The sequence below is a fragment of the Vicugna pacos genome, chromosome 27 (assembly GCF_048564905.1).
Source record: "Vicugna pacos chromosome 27, VicPac4, whole genome shotgun sequence".
Taxonomy (NCBI): Eukaryota; Metazoa; Chordata; class Mammalia; order Artiodactyla; family Camelidae; genus Vicugna; species Vicugna pacos.
This window is the reverse complement of record NC_133013.1, coordinates 13,774,668-13,799,046: the sequence shown is the minus strand read 5'-3', so window position 1 is coordinate 13,799,046 and position 24,379 is coordinate 13,774,668. Positions and strand designations below refer to the sequence as shown.

General features: G+C 41.5%; 1 long non-coding RNA gene across 2 annotated transcripts; it reads right to left on the bottom strand.

The window, feature by feature from the left end:
* Positions 1 to 9,519: 9,519 nt before the first annotated feature.
* LOC140689701 (uncharacterized) lies at positions 9,520 to 24,321 on the bottom strand. Of its 2 annotated transcripts, none has more exons than XR_012064749.1 (3): positions 24,124 to 24,321; positions 23,803 to 23,854; positions 9,520 to 12,059 (listed from the first exon to the last, which is right to left on the bottom strand). It is a non-coding gene; the product is annotated as an uncharacterized lncRNA (long non-coding RNA). The 2 variants fall into 2 exon arrangements; XR_012064748.1 differs by lacking the exon at positions 24,124 to 24,321 and adding an exon at positions 24,012 to 24,081.
* Between the last annotated feature and the right edge of the window lie 58 nt (positions 24,322 to 24,379).

The following is a 24,379-nucleotide window of genomic DNA, read 5'->3' as shown; positions in this document are numbered from 1 at the left end:
ATTCCCCGGTGAGTTCAATTTGTTACAGTAACTACCTTGTTCCCTGTCTCTCATACAGAGAAGAATAAGAGGATTGCTGTAGATCACAAACACCTCAAAAAGTGTGTTAAAACAAACCTAATTTCTACAACTGCTCAAAATAGACCCTATATTTTCTAAAATTTGTCTTTTTTTTTTAATAGAGGTACCAGGGATTGAACCCAGGACCTCGTGCATGCTAAGCATGTGCTCTACCACTGAGCGATACACTCCTCCAGTTTGTCTTATTTTTATTTTTATTTTTGCAGGGGAGGGGGCAGGTAGGTATAATTAGTTTCGTTTATTATTTATTTTTTTAAGTGTCAGTACTGGGAATTGAACCCAGGACCTTGTGCCTGCTAAGCATATGCTCTACCACTGAACTATACTCTCCCCGACTTACATTTTTGTTTTTTGTAATAATTAAAACCTTGTGATTATCTGTATGTTTCCCTACTCGATACTGAAGGGTGTTTAATTTAATTTAACTATGAAAAGATTATAGGTGGATACATAGGAATTAAGGCACTTTGCGTCCCTCCATATAGAGTTTCAGCAAAAAATTTCATCAATTATCTTGTTTTTCTTATTGGCAGATTAGCAAACTTTTGGGTAACTTATGGTATAAAAGATAATTGATAAACCTTAAAACATACAAGTCAGCATTACAGCAATACCCAGAGTGACCGATTTTAACGTCTACTCCCAGGGTGTTTGAGCACCAAATTACATGATTTTCTGTTCAACAGGTATTTTTGAGCACCCATTATGTGCCCCAATTGTGCTATGTTCCTGTGGGCTAATACAAAGAAATATAAGATACACACCATGCACATTCAAAACGTTAACAAAATCCATGGGCAAGTTTAAAAAAATTCAGGATGGTACAGTGAAAAGTAATTCTCCCTCGACTCCTCACCCAGCTCCTTTTCCAAAGGCAGTCTCTGTTATGAGGTCCTTGTGTAGACTTCCAGTGAATAGACACATATTCAAGCATGTATAAGCTTATGCATAATCATATACATCTATTTATTTACACAAATTCTACCCACTTTTTTAAAGAAGATAAATCCAGAACAACTAGCCATTGCTTCACAATCTCAGGAAATGATCATGCAGTAGGCACTCAATAAATATTCCAATGACTAAAGGAATGAACCATTCCTCTTTGGTAGGACATTTCAATTTCTTGCCATTTTACATTATGCTATGTGAAACATTTTTGTGGTTCAAGCTTTCTTTAGGTAGATTCCAAGAGGAGGAAGGACTAGGTTAAAGCCTTTAGATATTGCCAGATTGCTTTCCAATAGGCTATTTACTCCTATCAGCAAATAGGTTCATTTCTTCCCTCCATATTTGTTAATTTGATAAGTGGTAGACGCGATCTCATTGTTGCTTCTGTTTGCATTTCTTTGAATTACGGGGTTGGACATTTTTTTCAAGTATTTGCCAGCCTGTTTTTTGAGAGTTATCTGGTAGAAAACTCCTCTGCCCATTTATCTACTGGAATTGTCCTTAGTGAATGTTATGACCTCCTTAAATACTAAGACTATTAATACTTTTCTATATTATTAATAAATAAGTCCTCTCATCTAGTGTTTGCCTTTTGAGTTTTGATTTAATTAGCTGATTTTTTGGCCCAGAAAATGTACCTTTTTATTTGTTCAGTTCTCTCCATTGAGTCATCCATAATTCATTTCATTGCCTTTGAAGCTAGCATAACCTACTTATTGCATCTTTTCAAGAACTGTGTAGAGTTGGAAGGAAAGTCCATCTTATGCTTATAGCCTGTCCACAAGGGGAATTTTCTAAGCATTTATTTGTAGAGGTAAGTTTAGAATCCATTCCACCTTTGGATCTCAGATATGTGGATTTGAAAAAACATCTTGCAGGACTTTGCCTTATTGGTGTAACTTCCAAGTGGGAAGCAGGTTATCTGGCATTGTCAAATGCCATTATCTTTCTCCTCTCTTTCCCTACTACCCAGAGTGGAAAATTACCAAAGATTTGGTTTCTAGCCTCTCAGTTACTTCATCTCAGATTCTTCTTTCAAATTCGTCCTGTCCTCTTGGCTACAACTAAGAATGCATCTGATCATATCAGTCAGGATTATTCAGAGAAATAGAATCAATAGGACACACACACACACACACACACACACACAAAGTCTCTCTCTCTCTCTCTCTCCCTCTCTCTCTCTCTCTCTCTCTGTAGGTAGCATTAAAGCAATACTCAGAGTGAAGTAGAGAGAGAGATTTATTTTAAGGAATCGGCTCACATGATTGTGGGGGTTGGCAAGTCTGAAGTCCAAAGGACAGGCTGGAAACTCAGGCAGGATTTCCATGTTTACGGTTTTGAGGCAGAATTCCTTCTTTTCTGGGAAACCTCAGTTTTTGCTTTTAAGAGATTCAACTGATTTGATGAGGCATGATTGAGGAAAACCTTCTTTACCTAAAGTCAACTGATTGTAAATGTTAATCACATCTACCAAATACCTTCACAGCCTCAATGTAGACTAGTGTTTGACCAAACGAGTGGGCACCATAACCTAGCCAAGTTGACACGTGAAATTAACCTTCACCCTGTTCTTCCCGCTAGATTGACTTTCTTTCCTTATATCACACAGTTAGTCTTCTTTTCCTTCAAACGTCCCTCTCAGCCCATGTTTTCATGATCCTGAAAGCTTGTCTGTGAGTATGCAGTCCACTAGGTTTCATTAAATACATTGTAAGATTTTGATAGATAGTAACCCCTTGTGATGGCAAACTTTGCCAGAATATTTCTATGGTTGGTTCACTGGATATCCAAATGTACTGCTCTAAAAACCAGATTGCAGTGAATTCCATTCTAGGAATTAGGAACATATTGTGTGTAGCTTGGATAATATGGTTATTGGAGGGTTTCAGATCTAACAGGATGTGGGATAAGAGGAACTGCTGAGTGTGCAGTGAAGTATCCATTGTCTGGGGGTGGTGTGGAGGCTCAGGCTAGAACATCAGCTCTACCCCCTTATTAGTCTTGAGAGATCAAGGCAGGTCCTGGGAAAAGGAGGCTGGAGGCATTAGTTGGCCAAGGTGGCACTAAATCAGAGGGAGAATATGGAGCCAGATATGAGAACCTGCAGTGGTAACTGCTCAGGTACTGGGAGGGTGAGAGGTGGGAGCTATGCCATCCTAGCAGTGGGGATGGGACCGTGTGTGTAACTGCTGCTCAGCTGGTAATGAAGCGTAGCTATGTCCAAGGATTGGAACTGAATGAAAAAAAAGGACTTTCCACCACCAGTACTGGAGATGGGGTGAGGAGACAGTCTTGCTTCCAGGTTCCAGACAGAAGTAAAGTTGGATCTACTTCCCTCTCAGCTTATTCAACAGGATGAGTCAGTCCCTGGCTTCCTGGGGACTTACCATCTTGAAAGTAAGAGCAGTCACAATCACCCTTCCTAAGAAATGGAGAAACTTAGGTTCGGAGAGGACAAATCTCTCATGCAAGGCCACGTAGTAATCTGTTAAAATAAGTGCACTCACATGTTATGGGTTGAGTTGCATGCCGCCCCCCCCCCCCAATTCATATGTTGAAGTCCTAACCCCCAGTACCTCAGAATATGACCTTATTTGGAAAAAGGGTCATTGCAGATGTAATTAGTTAAGATGAGGTCATACTGGAGTAGACTGGGCCACCAATCCAATATGACTGGTGTCCTTGAAAAAAAAAAAAGAAACTTGGACACTGACATTGCACACAGGGAGACCACCTTGTGAAGATAAGAGCAGAGAGCGGGAGAATGTTTCTATAAACAAAGACATACCAAAGATTGCCAGCAATCACCAGAAGCTAGGGGAGAGGCAGGGAACAATTTCTCCCTCACAGTCCTTAGAAGGAACCAGCCCTGCCAACATCTTGCCCTCAAGCTTCTAACCTCCAGGATTGTGAGAGGATAAATTTCCATTGTTAAGCCACCCAGTTTGTGGTACTTTGGTACCAAAGCCCTAGCAAAGAAATACAACACAGAAGCATATGTTACTCCTTTTTTGTTGTTGTTTGTTTGTTTTTAAAGAAGAAAAAGGTCTAGGAGATTGATTCAATTTCTCATTTTAAGTGAGAACATTTTTTTGCTTTGCAAATAGAAGCAGAAGTTCTTATAACTCAAGAAAGATAATGGCATGAAAACTCAAACAGTAAATATATACTTACCCTGTAAGGGAACCAACAGGTTTCTCGGTGAGATAATTGGAAGGTGGACCTTCTTTTTTATTTATCCATTCATCAAGTAAAAGTGTTTAGAATGTGCACAGAAATGTTGAGCATCGCTGACTTAGAATCACGATCTGGGATTAGTCAGAACTTTCAGAGACCTACTCTGTAAGAGATGCAGGAACCAACATTCAGATTTCCCCATAATCCACCCTCAAACTAAGCTGCCTTCGTCTGGTTTTTATTTTCACGAGCATTTTCTCAGAAAGAGCTATTTTGAAAGCCACATGGCAATTTCATCTGAATGAGCTAGAGAGGTTCATTTTAATTAAGTTTTTTAAAATTTTGCTGGAATTTGTTTTCACAGATTGAAAGAATAATTGTCTTCCCACATGTTCAGCAGTAGCAGCAGTTGCCCCAGAAGACCTCTTGTGCAGACACATTAAAAAATTCGTCACTCCACAGAATAATACAAAAGACAGCTAACTAAAGCGAAGAGTTTCTTGGTGAAATCTAATAAAAGAAAGTTTCAAGTGCCAAAGCAAAGCCTGAAGTCCTGTTTGGGAGCTCTTTTTGCTCTTGAAACAGCCAATGGTCAATCACAAGTATAAAAATGCTTAAACCAAAGGTAATTTGAACCATTCAAGGCTACCTTGGAAATTTTAGCCTTCTGTGTGGTCCTTTAAAATACAAGAAAGGAATTTTGTTGGTGTGTTTGAAACACTGGTTAGGTACCAGAAATAGGAAGTCACTTCAGTTTGGTTATTTAACTTTTCACCTTAAAGTGGAATAACGTTACTGATGGTCTTACAGAAAAAGAATGAGGAAAAATATTTCTGGAGCATTTCAAAGCTAATGCGCACCTTTTAAAATTATTATCTAATTAGTTAAGGTACGTGCTGCTTTTAGTGCATTTTTCACAAAAATGAATTCCATTACAACTATTTTCTTCATGCAATAATTGCATTTCAAGCTCACGATAATCTTAGTTGTTGTCAATAAAGATGACAGCTAACATTAAAACATTTAGATGATAAAAAAATCACTAAATTTATTTACATTACATGCCTGAAAAGGAATGACCATCAAATAACATATTCTGGGCTTCAAAATCATCCAAAGTTCTCTAAAAAATCGTGAAGCTGAAAAAATACAGAGGAATTATGGTAGCAGGCAACGTAGTCAGAGGACTGACCGAGTTTCTCACCACTCATCCTAGCACTGAACCCAAACAGGAGGCAGCCTCTGAAGTGACTAAAACAGTGATGTTCTAAGATTTCCCTGGGAGGGGTTCCCCAAGACCATCTCTGGCTTCAATAGTTTGCTAGGAGGACTTGTCAACTTAAGCATACAGTTGTACTTGAGCCTCTGATTTATCACAGCAAAAGGATCCAAAACAAAACATCAGCAAAATGAAAGGCTCTTAACTTGGCTCAGGCCCAGCGTCATGAACAGCTCCTCTATTATGGATAGAAACCACTTCCACCCTGGCTTTGAATTGTTTTGTTTTGACTTCACCCTCTTGCATCGACTTGGCTCCATCTCTCTCCATCTCAAGGCTCAGCTGCAGGAACATCATCCTCTGTTCCACCTTCTACCTCTCATTTTCTCTCCCTTCCCTCCCATAAAAATAATAGCCAAGCCTCACAGCTCTTAAGACGTAACAGGCACTGTTTTAAGGGTTTTGTATATTCACTCAATTACTGCTCATAGCCACTCAATAAGGTACATATTATTACTGCCTTTTTTTTTTTTTAATGAATGGACCCAGGACCTCGTGAATGGTAAGCATGCACTCTACCACTGAGCTATATATACGCACCTCTCCTTATTGCCTCCATTTTAAACAAGAGAAAATAGAGGCACGGGACCTAAAGCAGCTTCTCAAGGTCTTACAGCTAGTAAGTGTCACAGCTTCAGTTCAAAGCCCTGCAGTCTGGCTCCGGGTTCGTGCTCTCCATGCGTCTGTAAGACTGCCTGTCAGACTAACGCACTGTGACCTGCACACGGTCACGCTCTCATTGCCCAACGCGGAGCTGATAACAGACCTTCCAGACCCTGTGAAAGACAGGAACCCTAACAGAATCAAAGCCAGTCCTCTGCTAGCTGAAACTCTCCACTTAGAGGCACTTCCCAGTCTCTTGAATGGCCGTACTTAATGTTCTCAATAACAACCAAATAAACCACAAAATCCTGAAGTGCTTCACGAACTCTTTAAAAAAAAAGAAAAAACAGATGCACGACAGAACAGCAATGTGAATGTACATAATGTCACTGAACTGTATATTTTAAAGTGATTAAGACGGTAAATTTTAGGTTAGGGGTATTTTACCACAACTGTTAAAAAAGCAGATACAATTTTCTACAAAGCTGTTCTGGCATGTATGTATATTAGTGCGTCACAAATGGACCTTTCTCACGCATTTATGTAAACCTTAGGGGGAAAGGTGCTGCTTTGGTTTGCTTGACCTTCCGTACTGACCCCAGAAAAATGACCTCCCTAGAGTCCAGTTGCCACTTGAAGCATGATCATGAAGGTCAGGCCACCATTTGTATCACTCAGGTTTCTAGGCAACATCAATGCTCGCAAGATAGCACTGTGACTGTTTCGTTGCCCAAAGGCATATGGCAGCCAAGTTCTCCCCCAAAGCAGAGTGCCAAACACTAGGCGATCACGGCTCCAAGCTCTCTCAAATCTGAGCCTTTGGCGTGGCTCCAGGTTTTCCGCAGTCATGGAGACATTTTTGCTTCCAGAGCCAGAGGAATCCACTTCCCTCCCGAGCTCTGGACTGGTGTGACTCTCATCAGCTTGGGCTGCGCCCCTCCCTGCCCTTTGAATCTTCATGGTAGGCTGCTGCTTCTAAAGATTTTTCTCTTAGGTCCAAGGCTGTTGATTCGCAGCCCCACAGTTTCAGTCCTTCAGGGAAGCTGCCCAGCCCCCCCAGTACTTCTTCTATTTTACTTCCTCCTCAGGTATTAAAAAGCCTACCTCTGCTCTCAGAAACCAAGACCAAACACGCCTGTGTTGTCTCCGGGGCTCTCTTCTGCTTCCTCCTTGGAGGCCAGGGTGTGGTTATTCAGCTATTGAACCAGCCCAAGAGTACCGTTCATGGTGTGAACCCGTAACAAACAGAACACAAGAGTTCCTCAATTGTTCTGTAATGAGACTGAGAGGGGGAAGATGAATTAAAGGGCTCCTTTCAATAGCTTTCCTACCTACGCTTTGTTCTATACAATAGCTGTATAAAGTTAACTGTGCTGGAGCAAATCCCTTCCCCCATCTTTCTTTCTATAAATAGACGAAAGTGGAGACTTCTGGTGAAGAAAGGGTTAAGACTGCAGCCCCCGTGATGTTTCAGGGAAGCAGTAAAACCTTGCCTCCTGCTTGCTGAGAGCCCTAATTCTCACCCAACCTTGCAGTTTTTCCTTCCAAACTTCAGGCTTTTCCCGCCCCTCTGTGTTTCCTCACTGAGCAACACCCTGCCCTGCAGCCTTGCCCAAGTTTCTAGAACTTTATGTATTTTCCCACTTTTGAGTACACTGGAAAATAAGGGCTCCTAGAATTCTGCCCTTCTCTTCTTTTTCTTTTTTTTTTTAATGTGCAATTAAAAAATTCTTTCTTTGTTGTTTTTCTTGGGGGAGGTAGTTAGGTCTATTTATTGAAGTGGATGTACTGGGGATTGACCTCAGGACCTCATGCATGCTAAGCACACACCCTGTCACTGAACTGTACCGTCCCCCACTTTTTTGTTATAGTTTTAAACCATGACTATCAGAGCTGGCCAGTGTCTTCAACTTCACCTTTAAATGTAGTCGTGTCACACATAAAGCTTTCTGACCTCCAAGCCTGAGGCTGTAGGTGTTGTAAACTGACTTTCCTCTTTCATCAGTCGTGTTAATTTTTAAATGCTATATACTGCACTCAGTGCAAAGGACAGCTGGGTTCCAAAGGTTTGGAGCAAAGCTAGTTTTCTGTTATATAGTTTGCTTGTTTTTTTAAAAAAAATGTAGGCTAGTATACATTGATGCTTCTTTTTTTTCTATTCCAGTTCGAATAACTGCTATGTCAACATATTAACTTTAAAATGTATGACTTTTCCAAAGCATGGTGTAGGGGGACTGATGGCAGCCCTGCTACTCCCTGCAGAGCATCAATCTCTGCTTACCCAGGTCCTCACAGCTCAGGGTGAGTCCCCTTCTCTAAGAAGCTCCCCCAGGCAGTTCCCACCCAGTCTGGGCTTTCCACCTCTGGATCTCACATAGCCATTCTTATTTAGCCCCCAGTTTAGATCCTTAATCCTATTCTGCTTTGCGTTAGCCTCAGTCATTTCATAAACGCCCATCTTGCCACCTTCCTTAGAGGACAGGATCTCAAGGGCAAGGTTCATAGCGCCTGTCTGTGTTGTAGTCTCAGTGTTCCTGCGCAGACAGGGGCTGCCGTGGTGGCCTGGAAAGGAAAGCAGCAGGAGCGGAGGGGCCGTGGGACACCAAGGTGAAAGGCTAGAAAGTGCTCCGATTCTAACAGGAGGATGAGCCTGGCAGCTTAGTCTGTAGCTGTAAGCCACGTAAATCTGCTCTCATTAAAAGTGGAGGAGAATGAGGGAGCACTCATGATGAAAGGGAAGTCTCAAGGGCCAGTTTCCAAAAAGATAAGAACTAGGATGCTCTGGGAGTGTTGAACTGTCTCCTGAAAACATTATTTCTGGAATGAGTCAGCTATAGTTCTTCTCAGTCTTTTTGATTTTCTGCTCAAGATTCAACTGTGTAGGAGTTCCGCTTCCACTACAGAAGAATAAGTGACTAACAGAAAGAGTAAGTGCCACAGATACTGTAACCGACGCGGAAGACAACTACCCAGCGTCTCTGGAGAGTGAATGAAAACAGGCAGGTTTGAAGTGGAGTCGAAATCCGGAGAAAGGAATATAGCAGAATCCACTAAAAAAAAGGCAGAAAGGTATAGCTAAAAAGTCAATAGATAGCACATTGTAAACCAACTACACTTCAATTAAAAAAAAGTCAATAGATAAATTCTAAAAACATAGGTCTATCATCCAAAAGACACAGAAAAAGGGAAGCAAGGAACAGAAAAACAGAGGACAAACAGAAAGCAAGTCATAGAACGGCAGTCCTAAGTCCAAACATATCGATAATTGCAGCAAGTTTTAATGAATTAAACACTCTAAATAAAAGGCAGATGTTAAAAAATAAATGATGGGGAAAGTTGCACCAGGCCTAAGAAGGCAGGAATGGTTATATTGTATTACATAAAATAGATGTAATGTGCATTTGCTTTTTCTTGGTAAAATTTAATTTTGGAATCACTTCAGGTTTACAGAAAAGTTAAACAGATAGTACAGCTTTTCCCATATACCCTTTATCCAATTCACTTTAATGTTAACATCTTAAATAACCAAGGTACATTTTTGACAACCAAGAGATTAACACTGGCACATTAGTATTAACTAAATTTCAGACATTATTTAGATTTCTCCAGTTTTTCCACTAATGTTGGTTTTCTATTCCAGGACCCAAGGGAGGATATCACATTGCATTTTTGGCATAAATAATTTGTAAAGCATAAATAAAACATTTTAAGATGTGTTAAGTATAGATAAATAGTAAGTACAGCGTGTGTATGTTAAATGTGGGTAGAAAAGAAAAGAAAGGCCAAAGGATACAGAATATTCATTAATACACTAAATATACATGAGACATAAGAGATGCTAAATATATAAAAGGCATTAAATATTCAGTGAGTATTTAATATACTTAATGTCACCCACTGGTGGCACCCATTCTCACCCCATATGTCCTCTGTGCAAGAAGCACCAATAACATCTGGGCATTCAGCAGTCTAATTGGCAAGCTGCCGCACTGGTTAAGCATACTTGTTCCTGAGTCTCTCACACAGGTTGTGTGTGTGATTGGCCCAGGGTACCTCCTATCTGTGGGCCCCTTTCTCTAACCTCGACTCTGATCCTCATAACCCCACTATCAGTGGGGAAGGATGATGCAATGAAAAAAACAGGACATGTGAATGTTGAGAACCCAGGTCTATGTAATGTGAGACTTCCACCTTATCTGCATCTTCTGGTGAGTGTATTAATTCCCCTATCTTTTCCCCCTTGCTTCTCACTGTATGTCTTAAATTGATTTGAATAAACTATGTGATTCAAGCACTTTAATTTAGCCTATGAGCCTCTCTGTTACATGACTTCTGGATTGTTTGCATGGTAGTGTACTTGGAGTCCACCACTGCATCAAGTTAATTTCCAGCAAGGCAATACATTTCAAGAGAAGGAAGAACACTTCACAATGAGAAAAGAAGTCAGTTTATCAGGAAGAGGTAACATTCATAAATGTGTATGTTCCTAACAACACATCCTCAAAACACATGAAACAATAAAAAAATACAGTCAATTCCATAATTGTAATTGGAGATGTTTTTGAACACCCTTTCTCAGGAATTGATCAGCAAAGACATAGGTGATCTGAATAACATTATCAACCTCTTTGACCGACTTGATATTTATAAAACACTACACCTGACAGCTACCCAATACACATTCTTTTCAAGTTCATATGGAACATTTACCAAGTTAGACCTATATTAGGCAATAAAACAGTCCCAATGACTTTAAAATGATTGAAATAATATAAAATACATCCTGTTATCACACTGAATTAAACTAGATATTAACAACAGTTTATCTGTGAAAACTGCACGTGTTTTGATGAAACAACACATTTCTAAATAATCCTTAGGTTAAATAAGAAATAAAAACTGAATGATAATGAATATAGCATATCAAAAATTATAGGAGTCTTTACAGAGTTTCTAGTTTTAAGTGATTGTGATGGTTAATTTTATGCGTCAACTTGACGGGGCCAAGGAATGGTTGGATTAGACATTATTTCTGGATATGTCTGTGATTTGAATCAGTGGACTCAGTACAGTAGGTTGCCCTCCCTAGTGTGAGTGAGCATCGTCCCATCCATTGAGGACCGTAGTAGAGCAAGAAGAGGAAGAAGGAAGAAATTTTGTCCCTTTGGCTTCCTGCCTGCTTGCATGAGCTGGAGAAGAGACATTTTGTGTATGGAGCTGTTTAAAAACTTTTTTTCCGACATATCTCATCCGACTGTCATAGTTAACTGCCCTGTAAAGAAAACGGGGCAGGTGTAATTACCTACATTTTATGATTGAGGAAGTTGTGAGGCTGAGGTCCAGGAAGTCTAAGTCTTAAAGCTTTTAATGGCAGAGTTGAGGTCAGAACCAAAGCCATTTCGGTTGCGAGTCTTTTTCTCGAATTCTACAGTCCTGGCAGGACTGGGATTAAAGTGAGGCAGTTGCCTTTGGCACAAAATTTAAGAAACACCAAATCAAGACAAATCATATTCTAATGCAATATTTTAAAAAGTTCAAATTAATGTGACAATATCTGTGATAAACAAAACATCAAAAATTTAAATAAAGCGCGACCATTTACTTGTTCTCCGACTCTGCGTTACTGTGCAACGGAAACAGCTGTTTCTGATCAGCCCGAGGCTTCCAGGAACCCTAGGCCATCTCATCCTCATCTCGTGGGTTTGTGAAGGTTGAAGATGGTGTGCAAACAGACTGGGCAATGCGGGGCTTTCTATGGAGTCATGGTTTTGGATGGTAAAGGAGTATTAGGACCTGGCGGAGTACGAGAGCCAGGCAATGGCCAAGCCCAGGCAGGACCTCACAGCTGAGGATGCCAAGGTCTCTGGGCTTTGCTTGCTGCTGTACTGCCTCTGTTCACGCTTTCTCTTCCCAATGCCCACACCCAGTAAAGAGAAAACACGCCAAGGAATCGCTCTCCTGCACCCTGAAAAGGATAAAAGCCCAGGTTAAGTCCCAAGGAGTTCTCAGGATGGAGATATTTCTGGTTGGCTGGTTCGGGGCTATTGCATAACACATCAGTGTTCCAGAGATTCTATCCAACTGCCAGGGGCAAGATCTATTTTTGACCACCGACATACAGGGTGTGTCCTACTTTTAAGGAGCTCAAATAAATGGAAACCTATATTTCCATAAGACGAGCATTAAATTGTGATGATTTACTTTGGCTAAGTCATGTTGAAACTCACTTAGTATCAAGTTCCCCTGATCTGTTTAGTGGAATCTGATTTACAGTTGGTGGGTATTTAATATAGCAAGTCTTCCATCAGCTGTTACTTGAGAATCAACAACTGTGCAGTGATAGGCAAAGTCTAAGTCAAGGTCTCTGGCCCCCATCCGGCCCCGTGGAGACTACTTAGGGAACTATGATCCATACACTCAAACAGACAAATATTAACTTATGATAAGAGTTTACCGCATAACACAGCCATTAACTCACAGCAATTCCAAGGAGGGAAAGCAATCACTGTGGAAGACAGAAAACAGAACAGTTTGCATGAACTGGTCCTGTAGGACTAGCACCTCGCTGGAAATGAGCGCTGTATATATTGCAGGGCTAGGGGGAGGGCTGTGCAAAGGTGAGGGGCAGTCAGGAGCCAGACAGGATCCCAGGAGAGTGACACCATCGGTCTAGCTGAGTAGCTGCTTTAAAGTGGGTAAAGCACCAATCTTATACTTGACTTGGAGTGGAGAGCTGCAAGTAGATGAAACTTTTCAGGGAATCCATCAAGACCAGGGCCTGGGGCCTGCATTCATATAAATGGCCAGAGAAGAACAGGAAGGCAAAGGGGAAGGTGACTGAGAAAGCAATGGTTGGAGCAGTCAGAAGAAAGCAGGGATGATGTCGTGTCAGGAAGGCCCAGGTGTGAAGAACTACAAGAGGTGAGTCATTAGTGTGTGATGCAGAAGAAAAGTCTAAGAGAGAAAAACTTGAGGCTGATGGTCATATTTTAAGGGGAGGGAGTCTGGTGATGGCACGACTTTACAGGGACCCTACCAGTCTGTATGTCTAATACTGAACCTGCCCTTGATCCAGCAGTCTTTAAGCCAACACATAAAATATAACCATACTCTAATTCATCTCAGTAGTGTGATCCTTATAATAAAACTTGGAATATCTTTGGAAAGACACTGGTGAAACTAGTTATATTGATTGCTTTTAGAGAAGAGTGCTGGTTGGATAGGAACACACTTCTCACTGTATATACACCCTTTAAAAAATTTTTTTTAATTGAAGTATAGTCAGTTACAATGTGTCAATTTCAGGTGTACAGTACAATGTCCCAGTCATGCATATACATACATATATTTGTTTTCATTAAAGGTTATTATAAGATATTGAATTTAGTTCCCTGTGCTATACAGAAGAAACTTCATAAAATTTATTTCTATATATAGTGGCTAACATTTGTAAATCTCAAACTCCCAAACTTATACCTTCCCACCCTCTTTCCCCAGTAACCATAAGATTGTTTACTATGTCTGTGAGTCTGTTCCTGTTTTGTAGATGAGTTCATAGCATCCTTTTCTCTCTCTTTTTTAGATTCCACATATGAGTGATATCATATGGTATTTTTCTTTCTCTTTCTGGCTTACTTCACTTAGAATGATGATCTCTAGGTCCATTCACATTGCTGCAAACGGCATTATTTTATTCTTTTTTATGGCTGAGTAGTATTCCATTGTATAAATATTGCATGACTTTTTTATCCAGTCATCTGTTGATGGGCATTTAGGTTGCTTTCTTATATATCCTTTTGTACCTTTGAATGTTGAACCAGGTGTTCACTACTTAATAAAACAATTTTTAAAATTAAAATATAAAATACATGTGTGCTGAAAAAAATGAATGAAATAGGAACAAATGTTCTTCAAGTACAATCTTAATAGGATCCTCTACCAAAAACAAGCAAATGAGCAAACTTTTTTGCAGTTTTTAAAGAAATAGCCTTGTTGAGATGTAGCTGACAGATGATAAGCTGCATGTGTTTAAAGTGTACAATTCGGTAAGTTTGGACATGTGTTCACATCTGCAAAGCCATCAGCATAACGAAAAGGTTCCCTCATGCCTTGTGAAGTAAAAGAGTCTTCCACCTCTCCCCATCCTTTCTCCCACCCCTGAAGGCAACTGAAGCACTGATCTGCTTTCTGTTAGTTGGCATTTTCTAGAATTATATATACATGGAGTCATATGGTATGTACTCTTCTGTCTGGCTTCTTTCACTCCAGTAAAATTATTGCTGAGATCATACATGTTGCCTGTATCAATAGCTCATTCATTAACAACTGTTGAGTGTGTTCCATTTTACAGACACGACTCTTGGGTAAACAACCAGGAGTAGGGTCGCATGCTAGGTATGTTTAACTGTACAAGAATCTGCCAAACTTTTCCAAAGTGATTGTACCATTTGGCATCTTCCCCAGCAAAGTATGAGAGTTTCAGTTGCTCTATATCCTCACCACCTGGCATAGTTTTTTTATTTCTGTTTTTTTCCTTCCAGTTTTATCGAGATATAATTGACATACAGCATAGTCTAAGTCTAAGATATACACAATAATGATTTGATTTACAGACATCATGAAGTGATTATCACAGTAAGTTTAATAAAGATCCATCATCTCATATAGGTACAAAATTAAAGAAATAGAAAAAAAAGTTAAATTGTGATGAGAACTCAGAATTTACTCTCATAACAACTTTCATATATAGCATTTAGTAGTGTAAATTATATTTATCACTTTGTACATTTCATCCCTGTGGCACAGCTTTTTTAACTTTCAAATCTCCTATTATGCCCATAGTGGCATTTCACTATGGATTCAATTTGGATTTCCTTAGTGACTAAGGATGTTAAACATCTTTTCGTGTGCTTATTTGCCATCTGTATATCTTCCTTGGTGAACTCTTGATATATTTTGCCCACTTAAAAATTGCAGTTTATTATTATTGAATGTTGAGAATTCCTTATAATAGTCTAGACATAATTCCTACATCAAATATGTGATTTGCAAGTATTTTGTCCCAATCGGTGGCTTTTCAATTTCTTAACAGTTTCAAAGAAGAGTTGCTTCTAATTTTTACGAAGTTAAACTATTAATTGTTTCTTTTATGACTCATGCTTTCTTCCTTCTGGTACTCTGCCCTGGTAGCTCCAGCCACCTCGCCCTCCTTGAACTCCCACCTCATCTTCCTCTGTTCAGGGAGATGGTGGGGCTCCGCCTGGGTTACCCCTCCCTGCATTAAGGCCTCGAGATGCAGTCATAATTCAGGCAGTAACTGGGGCAACCACAGTGCTTATCTCATTTGTTTCCTCTACTCAAGAATCGTGGTTCTTTGTTACACGATTGTAACAAAGATGTCTTAAAAACCCTCGTTTCTTGCATTTTATCTGTTTGTTTTTATGTTTTATTTTATTTTTGTTTGTTTTTAAATGGAGGTACTGGGGATTTAATCCAGGACCTCATGCATGCTAGGCATGCACTCTACCACTGAGCTATACCCTCCCACCTTGTCTGTTTTTTTAAAAGTATTTCAGATAGGTGTGTAAATCTGGCTCCTGATACTCCATCTTGGCTGGGAAGCACAAATTCCCTTACCTTCTCTTTTGAAGTTTGATAAAATTAGACTTTCTGAAAAGGGAAAGAGCATTTCCAATAAAAGATGTGCTAGTGGAAAACAGTCAGGCTTCAGGTTCGAAATCTGAGTTCAGTTGCTAAGGTTGAACTTGAGAAAAGACACACTTTTCCCTTGAAGTGCTTGAATGGATTGCAGGGGTTCCGTGAACCTCCAAAATTGTATGAAAAACTGTGTATGTGGGATGTCCGCTTTTCTGAGAGTGCCTAAAGCTTTCATTAGAACTCAGAAGCATGCGTAATTAAAAAAATGATTGTTCATGAGTACTCTAAGCAAATCAAATTTCAAACTATATAGGGATTTAAGATAACATTTTCACATGCTGCCAGGGACCCAAGAAAGATGTTAGTCAAATTATCATATAAAAGATAAGTGCGGACAACTAACCTTGGACAGGTTAGCTGGTATTCAGAGCAATAAAAATACATAAACTTTCTCCTATCACTACCTCCCCCCACACAAAAAACATGACCCACAGTCTTGCAGTGGATATCTATTCCCTACCAATTTGGCCACACATACTGGGAGAGGAACACAGTGGTTGTACAGTGGTTATTTTTGTTGTTGTTTGTTTGTTTGTTTTTTATAATGACGCTCTTGATTTGCTTGCTCAGAATCCATTCCTCCTCCTTTTGGTAATAACAGCTTGATTTTCTTCCCCAAGCCCAAGCTGGAGCTATCCATCTCAGGATCCAGAGCAATGACAGGCCTGGCAGTCAGCTGCTGCTCCAGGGAGATGGGCATGAAACGCAGGCTGAGTTAATCATCAAAAATGATAAGGAATTTTTGTGTGTATGTGTCGGGGTGTGGTGAATGGGAGATTTAGAAACAAGCCTCAAGTTCCTGGTGGTCATCTAGCTTCCATGCAGGAAGGGCTTTCCTGAAAGAAGCCACCTGAGTAGAGGGCAGAGCTGAGAGATGGAGAGAGTCCTGATGATTTATCTGTACCCCTCCCCCCACAGAGGTTACCCATTCTCTTATGTTTTGACTTAATTCGATTTAGTCATTCTTTCTTTTTAAAATATAGTTTTAAAAAATCATCTATAGAGGTCTCCCTGAGATTTACGCAGTTATTTAATTTTGAAAAATTGAGTTGCAAGCACACACCTCGCTATCATAGAATATAATACTGCCAGAATTAGAGGAAGGCTCCCAGGAGAAGACAAAGAGAATGGTCCCTAGGTTGTAGTCTGACTGCAGCTTCCCTGGGAATTTACCAGAACCTCTCCTAGGCAGCGTCATGACTGAGTCCTGGGGAAACACAGTGCGGCATCATCAGGGGATTGGTAGGTCGAGAGTAGGAGGCAGGTGTTAGACATGTGGCGGTTACGCGATCAGGGGAGTATGCTCTCTGTTTTTATCTGCTTCTAAGCTCATCTCTGCCTAGGAGTAGATCAAAGCAGGCCACGTCTGTGGGGAAGAAAGGACTCCTCTCCTCAGCCGGTCTAGGTGGCCAGGTTGACAGGGGAGAAAGGGGCTTTATCAACCCACGGCCCAAGATAGGTTATGTACAAGTTAGAATCTGGGTCAAGTTCACCTGGGTATCTGGTCCTCTGGTAAAAAGGAAGGAACAACAGGAGGCAGCACCTGGATGAAGCCCTCCTCAGCATGTCTGTGTCTCTGGTTACACTGCTCCAGTTCTGACTGGTGGCCATCTGGGGCACAGCCAACACCTTGGAATCTCCATGTGCCAATCACCCAAGGATTCTGTTTGCCTGCCTTCTGCAACAGACTGCCTCTGTCCTCTCGCCTATGAATTCCTCTTTCCTGGTTTGCTCCCTTGTGAAAACCATCCTTAACAATCGCTCTTTGAGAAAGCATGCATGGGAGGTAAAGATTATTTTGGAGATTTTGCATGAAAATGTCTTCATCCTGTCCTCACATTTACTGGGTGATTTGGCTAGGCATAGAATTTGAAGTTGAAAATCATTTTCCCTTAGCATTTTGAAGCGGTTGCTTCACTACTTTCTTGGTTCCAGGGATGCTACTGAGAAGCCTGAAGCTACTGATTCCTGGTCCTTTGTATGTGACTTTTTCCTCTCCCTTGAAGCTTTTAAAATCTTTTCTTTGCCTTCTATGTTCTTGAATTGCACAAAGATAGAATTTGGTGAGTGTCTAATTTATCTGTTTCTTGATCAGCCTTTTCTGCCTGGAAGTTGTGTCCAAGTCTGGGAAATCTTCTTGATGGATTTACTTAAAGATTCTTTCCAGTGTAATGTCTTTGTTTTCTTTTTCTGGAGTTTGTACTATTCAAACGCTGGACATGACTTGTGCTCTAATTTTCCCTCTTTTTGTCCATCTCTGTCTTTTTGGTTTGCTTTTTGCTTTGCTTCCTGAATTTTCTCCCATCTTTCTATTGATTTCCATTTTTTCTATAATGTTTTTGATTTCCAAGAGGTCTTTTTCGTCCTTTGAATTATTTATGTACGTGGTACCCTTTCTTTGTTTCACAGATGCAATGGCATCTCTTTTCCTTTTGAAATACTAATGATAATGCAAAAGAATTATTTTTTGATGTCTTTTCCCCACATGGTCTGTTTTTCCTTTGGGTTACTTTTTTCTATGCTGGTTTTAGTCCTTATCTTTCATCTGAGAAGCTTTCTTTAGTTGTTTGGCGTTAACTGTTTGTCCCTGATCAAGAGTATAAGGCTGTTTGGAAGCTCTGAGTATGGGATTGGGCCTTGTTGTGTCTTAGCCAAGGTTTCCCCCAAAACAGAGTGCAAGATTTATACAGAGGTAGTTCATTTAGGAAGTGATCCAAAGAGGCAGGAATGAGGGGTAGTGGGAGGAAAAAGGCAGGATGAAAGCTGACACCAGTGTTAGATATGTCACCTAGCTGGCCATTGCTCCCGTGACTGCTACTCCATTCCATGGGATATTCTGAGTCTTGTGGAATGTGTCTCAGAACAGTCCACTCAGGGGGGAAGCATTTGTCCTCAAAGGTAGCCCCACAGACGTCGTCTTCCCTGAATTTCTGGATTCATATGCCTAAAATGCTGATGCTGAGTGGTTCTGCAGACCCACATAGATATCAAAGCAGTTTAGGGACAGAAAGCAAGATTCAGGGCTGAGGTGTGGGACTTCACCCTCCCTCTGCCTTTTTGTTCTATTCAAGCTCTCAATAGATTGGATGAGGCCCAATATCTGCTTTACTCAGTCGACCAATTCAAATGCTAATCTTGTCCAGAGGCACCTTCACAGACACGCTGAGAAATAATGATTTATATCTGGGCATCTGGTAGTCCCATCAAATTGACACATAAAATTAACCATCATGCTTGGCTCTGAGAAGCTGAATGGAGTTTGATGGAACAGTGGCTGCAACATTGGGTGAGACCAAGAGGATTAGAAGTGGTGCCCAAAAGGTGTCTGGTGCATCGATCCTGAGCTTCACTGAAGGATGACCTGGCTGGACCACTGTGAGGAGTTAGGAGGTCCTCCAGTGTCAGACTCTGTGGGTCTTTGCTCTTAGACTGATTAGATTTCCTCAAGAAGAGTCTTCCAAACTCCCACCCAGCAGATGAATGTCACATTGCCAGCATTCTAAGAGCCAAATAAGGCAAGACAATTGGAGTCTTTGCATTTGCTGTGTGTCTGGCCTCTGGATCCCCCCATTTCCAGCATGGTACCTATGTCCTCTGTGTGCCTGGCATCCTCCAGACCAGAGATTCTCCCTACAGGATAAACCTCCAATCTTCTGCTGGGGTCAGGGATGTGATGTGGGATCTAACTGCTTCTTAAATTGCTTTCACTCCGGTCTCCTTATTTTACCTTTCCCCCGGTGGTCCCTGGTTCTAGCAGTTTCTGAGCCTTCTGAGTAGCAGTTGGGTTGGATCTCCGCTTTCTCAGGTCTGCCAATTTATTTTTTTAATTGAAGTATAGTTGGTTTACAATGTTGTGCTAATTTCTGATGTACAGCATACTGATTCAGTTATACATTATATATATTCCTTTTTATATTCTTTTTCATTATAGGCTATTACAAGGTACTAAATATATTCCCTGTGATATACAGTAGGGCTCTGCTGTTTATCTATTTTATATATAGTAGTGTGTATCTGCAAATCCTAAACTCCCAATTTATCTCTACATGTCCCCCCTCCCTTTCCCTGCTGGTAACCAGTTTTGTGTTCTATGTCTATGAGTCTGTTTCTGTTTTGTAAATAAGTTCATTTGTCTAATTTTTTTAGATTCAACATAGAAGTGATATCATATGGCATTTTTCTTTCTCTTTCTGGTTTCCTTCACTTAGTACGACAATCTCCAGAGCCATCCACGTTGCTGTAAATGGCATTATTTTATTCTTTTTTATGGCTGACTAGTATTCCATTGTGTGTGCACATATGTTTGTGTGTGTTTGTGTATGTGTGTGTGTGTGTGTACACCACATCTTTTTTATCCAATCATCTGTTGATGGACATTTAGGTTGCTTCCATATCTTGGCTGTTGTAAATAGTGCCACTATGAACATTGGGGTGCATGTATCTTTTTGAATTGGAGTTTCCTCCAGATATATGCCCAGGAGTGGGATTGCTGGAGCATATGGTAAGTCTATTTTTAGTTTTTTAAGGAATCTCCATACTGTTTTCCATAGTGTCTGCACCAAACTACATTCCCACCAACAGTGTAGGAGGGTTGGTTCCCTTTTCTCCATACGCTCTCCAGCATTTATTACTTGTAAGACTTTTTAATGATGGCCATTCTGACTGATGTGAGGTGATACCTCATTGTAGTTTTGATTTGCATTTCTCTAATAGTTAGTCTGCTAAATTTTAAGTTACCACTCTTATATTTTCCAGCATCTGGAATTGTGTTGCTCTTTTCTCTTCTGTTTTCTTTTCCCCATGAGTTTATGACAAGGAAGAAAGAAATGAAGGAAGAAGGAAGGAAGAAAAAAGAGAATTTGTTTAGTGCAGTTCCGGGATGGAGCAAAATTAGTTGCACGCATAGCATCTGCCATCTTAGCCTGGAACTGGCATGCAGATATACACATAGCTGTCTCCTTTGTGTCCTTCCTGCTTTAACTTAAATGTCACCTCCTCAGAGAGGCCTTCCCTGACAACTCAACTGAAATTAGGCCTCCATCATTATAGCACTTCTCTCTACCTGGTATTTTCTTACGTACGGACTTCTGCCCCATTAGAATCTAAACCCCATGAGGAGAGGTACCCCAGTTCATTTATAGCATCCTCAGCTTTTAAAACAGTACCTGGTACAAGGAAGAGACTCAATAACTGTGTTTGAAAATTATGTTTTGAGGATCCAGTGAGTTTCAACCCTGTGTGTGAGATGTACCCTGGGAAAAGGAAAGGCTGTGTGAGAAGGGAGCAGGGTATATCCGGAAATAAGACAGAGTCTGCATATAAGTCACGCTGAATACAAGCAGCAAGAGAAATTGCAAAGAGCAGGAGCAGAGCTGTGGGAATCTGGAAAGGCCTGGATCTGAAAACTGTGTCTCTGACTTGAGTTAAGGTCATCCTGGATTTCAGCTGAGCCTCCACTATAAGATGGGCTGATCACCTCAGGCAAAGGTGGACGCATAGGACAGGAAAGAGGGAGGAAAGCACATCCTGCTGGCTCTTCTTTAATTGCTACAGGAGGAAAGGAGGGTGGAAACAGACCTAGGGAGTTGCAGGGAAGCAGTTCTGCATGTGTGAGGTCACGGAACATGGGGAACACGGTACATGGGCCATTTTATGGACCAGGAATCCTTATCATCATCCAGGGACATTTCAGGTGCTGTTCACATCTGGAGGTGATGTATGACCTGTGACCTTGTGCCTTTTCCACCCCTATTCTCCATCCTCCTCCGAGGTCTCCTCAGAGGTGACCCGTGTAAACAGATATTTGTATCCTTCCAGAAATATTCTCTGCCTATCCAACTTTTCTTTTGGACACAAATAGGAACAGAACTACTCACAGTACACACATGGAAAAGGTCTGGTCTTTCCTCTAAGTAAGTCCAGGCTAAGGGCTGGGCTCTTCATTTTCGCTGGTAAACAGACAGTAATAAGAGCCAGCGGGACTGGGGGAGGGAAGGATCGCCTCTCGGTTCATTGGCAGATCACTTAGCATGAAAAGGAACTGCAGAAGGGACAGAACGTGGTCTGCCAGGTGTCAGGTGCTTTTTATTTAGGACAGAGCTAGTCTAGCTTTAATGAGGGATGGCTAAAGACATGGCATAGATATGGCAAAAGAAATCATGACTGTCATGTGTGACATGGAAAAAAGTTTCAGTGTGGCAGATCAGGGCCTTTTCTGGAGAAGATGCTATGTGGAACGTAACCTTGGGAGAAGAAAGCTGTTTTGGGTAAGCCGCCCAAGGGGGTATCTTCATAAAAGGGAGTAGAACTGTGGGGGTCCACAATCAAGAAGGAATAAAGCAAGAGAACTAGATGGTCCCCCGGTGGCATACATGCCAGGAGACTGGACAGCAGTAGGGTGGGGTCCAGGTCTGGGAATAAAGTTAGAATGTGTCTGACATTTCCCAATTGGAGGGAGGTCCTATTCTGAAGGTGGAACACTTCAGTGAAGTAGGGGACGGAGCAGCTGACAAATCAGATGGTTTCACACAACAGGAGATCCAACTGAACCTACCTGGCCAGGGGGCAGGCTTCAAAAAGAAACTGGGAGAGGCAGAAGGGAATGGGTCTGGAATCAGACTCCCTGGGCTCAATCCTGGTTCTAATACTTCGTAGCAGTGTGAACCTGGGCAAGTTAAACTCCCTGCACCTCAGTTTCCTAATAGAGACAATATACAGAGGTAATAATAGTCTCATAGGGGTGTTGTCTGGTTGACTGAGTTAACCTAAATGAGGGCTCAGGACAATGCCTGGCACATAGCTAACTCACGGTTTTTCTGCCATACCTATTTTACATAAAGGTCTGTTCAGGCCTGTTTTGCTGGCCCAGAAGTAGTTGGTGAGGAATCTGGACAAGCAGAATCATAGATTTCAGGCAGTGGTAGGAGGGGAAAAGAGGGGGTGAACAATAGGAGAGCAAGGAGACACCAGGAAGAGTGAGGAAAAAGGGTTCTGGGTGGGGCTGTTTCAGAGAAAATAGTCCACAAGTTTCAAAGCTAGATTGTGGAAGGGAATGTCTCTTGGAAATTAAATGGAGAAAGTTGAATTTCAGTTAAAGAAGTGCCTTTGTGTATGTGTGTCCATTTAGAGCTCAAACTATATTGTTAAGGAGGATGGCCAGGTTGCACAGAAGGAACCCAAGATCTATTAAGTCAGGAGACTTGGGTTCTAGTCCTAGCTCTGCCATCAGCAGCTGATACCATATTGAATCCAGTCAATGAACAACTGTGCCATTTTAAAGAAGGGGCCAGGCCTAGTTCCTAGGCCCCATGAGTATTTAACATTCTCTGATTCTAATCCAAGGATAGGGTCTCAACAGAATTTAAGAATTGCTCACCTTGTCCCAAGACCTCTCCCCTCAAATAAATCCACTAAGATTAAAAGCATCTAACGTTCCTTTCTTTTTCTCGAGGTCCCTTGCCAAGAGGAGCAAGAGTTCCCCAGTGCTGGCCTTGGGAGAGAGCCATCACTTTTTCTTTTCCCAACCATTTCAGGGAAGTTTAGGTTTCCAGTTGTTCCTTGGTCTGCCAAGAGTTGCTTCCAGATTTAAGTAGGAAGAAGTACTAGAGTGCGATTTGCTTAAAGGAACTGAACTTGTTCTGCCTGATTCTCTGGGAGAAGATAGTTAGACAGGTAGGTAGACTATGATTGTTCAGGTTCAAACTACCCCTTTAACAAACACTCCCTAAAGGGTGGAATCTGGCCCAACCAGGATTACGAGATACTGATTCATAAGGCTTTGGGACACTGGACATACTTACAGGCTGCCTCTCATAAACAGGCAACAAGAAGCTTGCAAACCCTCAAATAAATGACATCTCAATTCGGATACTGGGCTAGTGGGATGTGCTGGTTCTAAAATCATTGGCCCTAACTCTCTGACCCTTAGGGAAGGACTGGTCACTTAGAAGAAAAATCTTGAGTTCTACAGCTGAGGAGATATGGCTGCTCACCCAAAGGCTATGAACCTGCATCTTGATGCTCGTCATCCTGTCAGTCATTTTCCTTAAAAAAAAAAAAAAAGACAAAAATCTGAAGTCAGAAACATCGAATTCCAAGCTTTTCTCAGAGAAGCCCTTATTTCTAGAGTACTGTACTAATGATACTGGCTTTGCCTACCCGGCACAAGGAACCCCCCCGGCACAAGGAACCCCCAGCCCACCTCTAGGGGTCCGCACTGCGGGGCGCAAACCAACAGTCCACCTCCAAACCCAAAGATTCCATCACCAGCCAATCGCGGGCTGGAACTCCACAAGAAAACCAGAAACACCTACGGGAGGTGAATGGCACTAAAGTTGGCCTATCCGCGCGGAGGCAGCTGAAGAGGTGGGGTCAGGATTGGCCAATAGTATCGAAGTGATTGTTGTTAGGCGGGAGGAAGACGCCTGCGAGCGTGCGTGAGGCCGCTCCCGGGAAAGGGTAGCAGGAAGCTAGCGGAGCCAATGGCAGCGGCGGGCGGGCGGTGGCGCGCATGCGCGCTGGGACCCGGGGCTGCGGGCGGGAGGCGGGGAGGGTGGGGGAGGGGAGCGG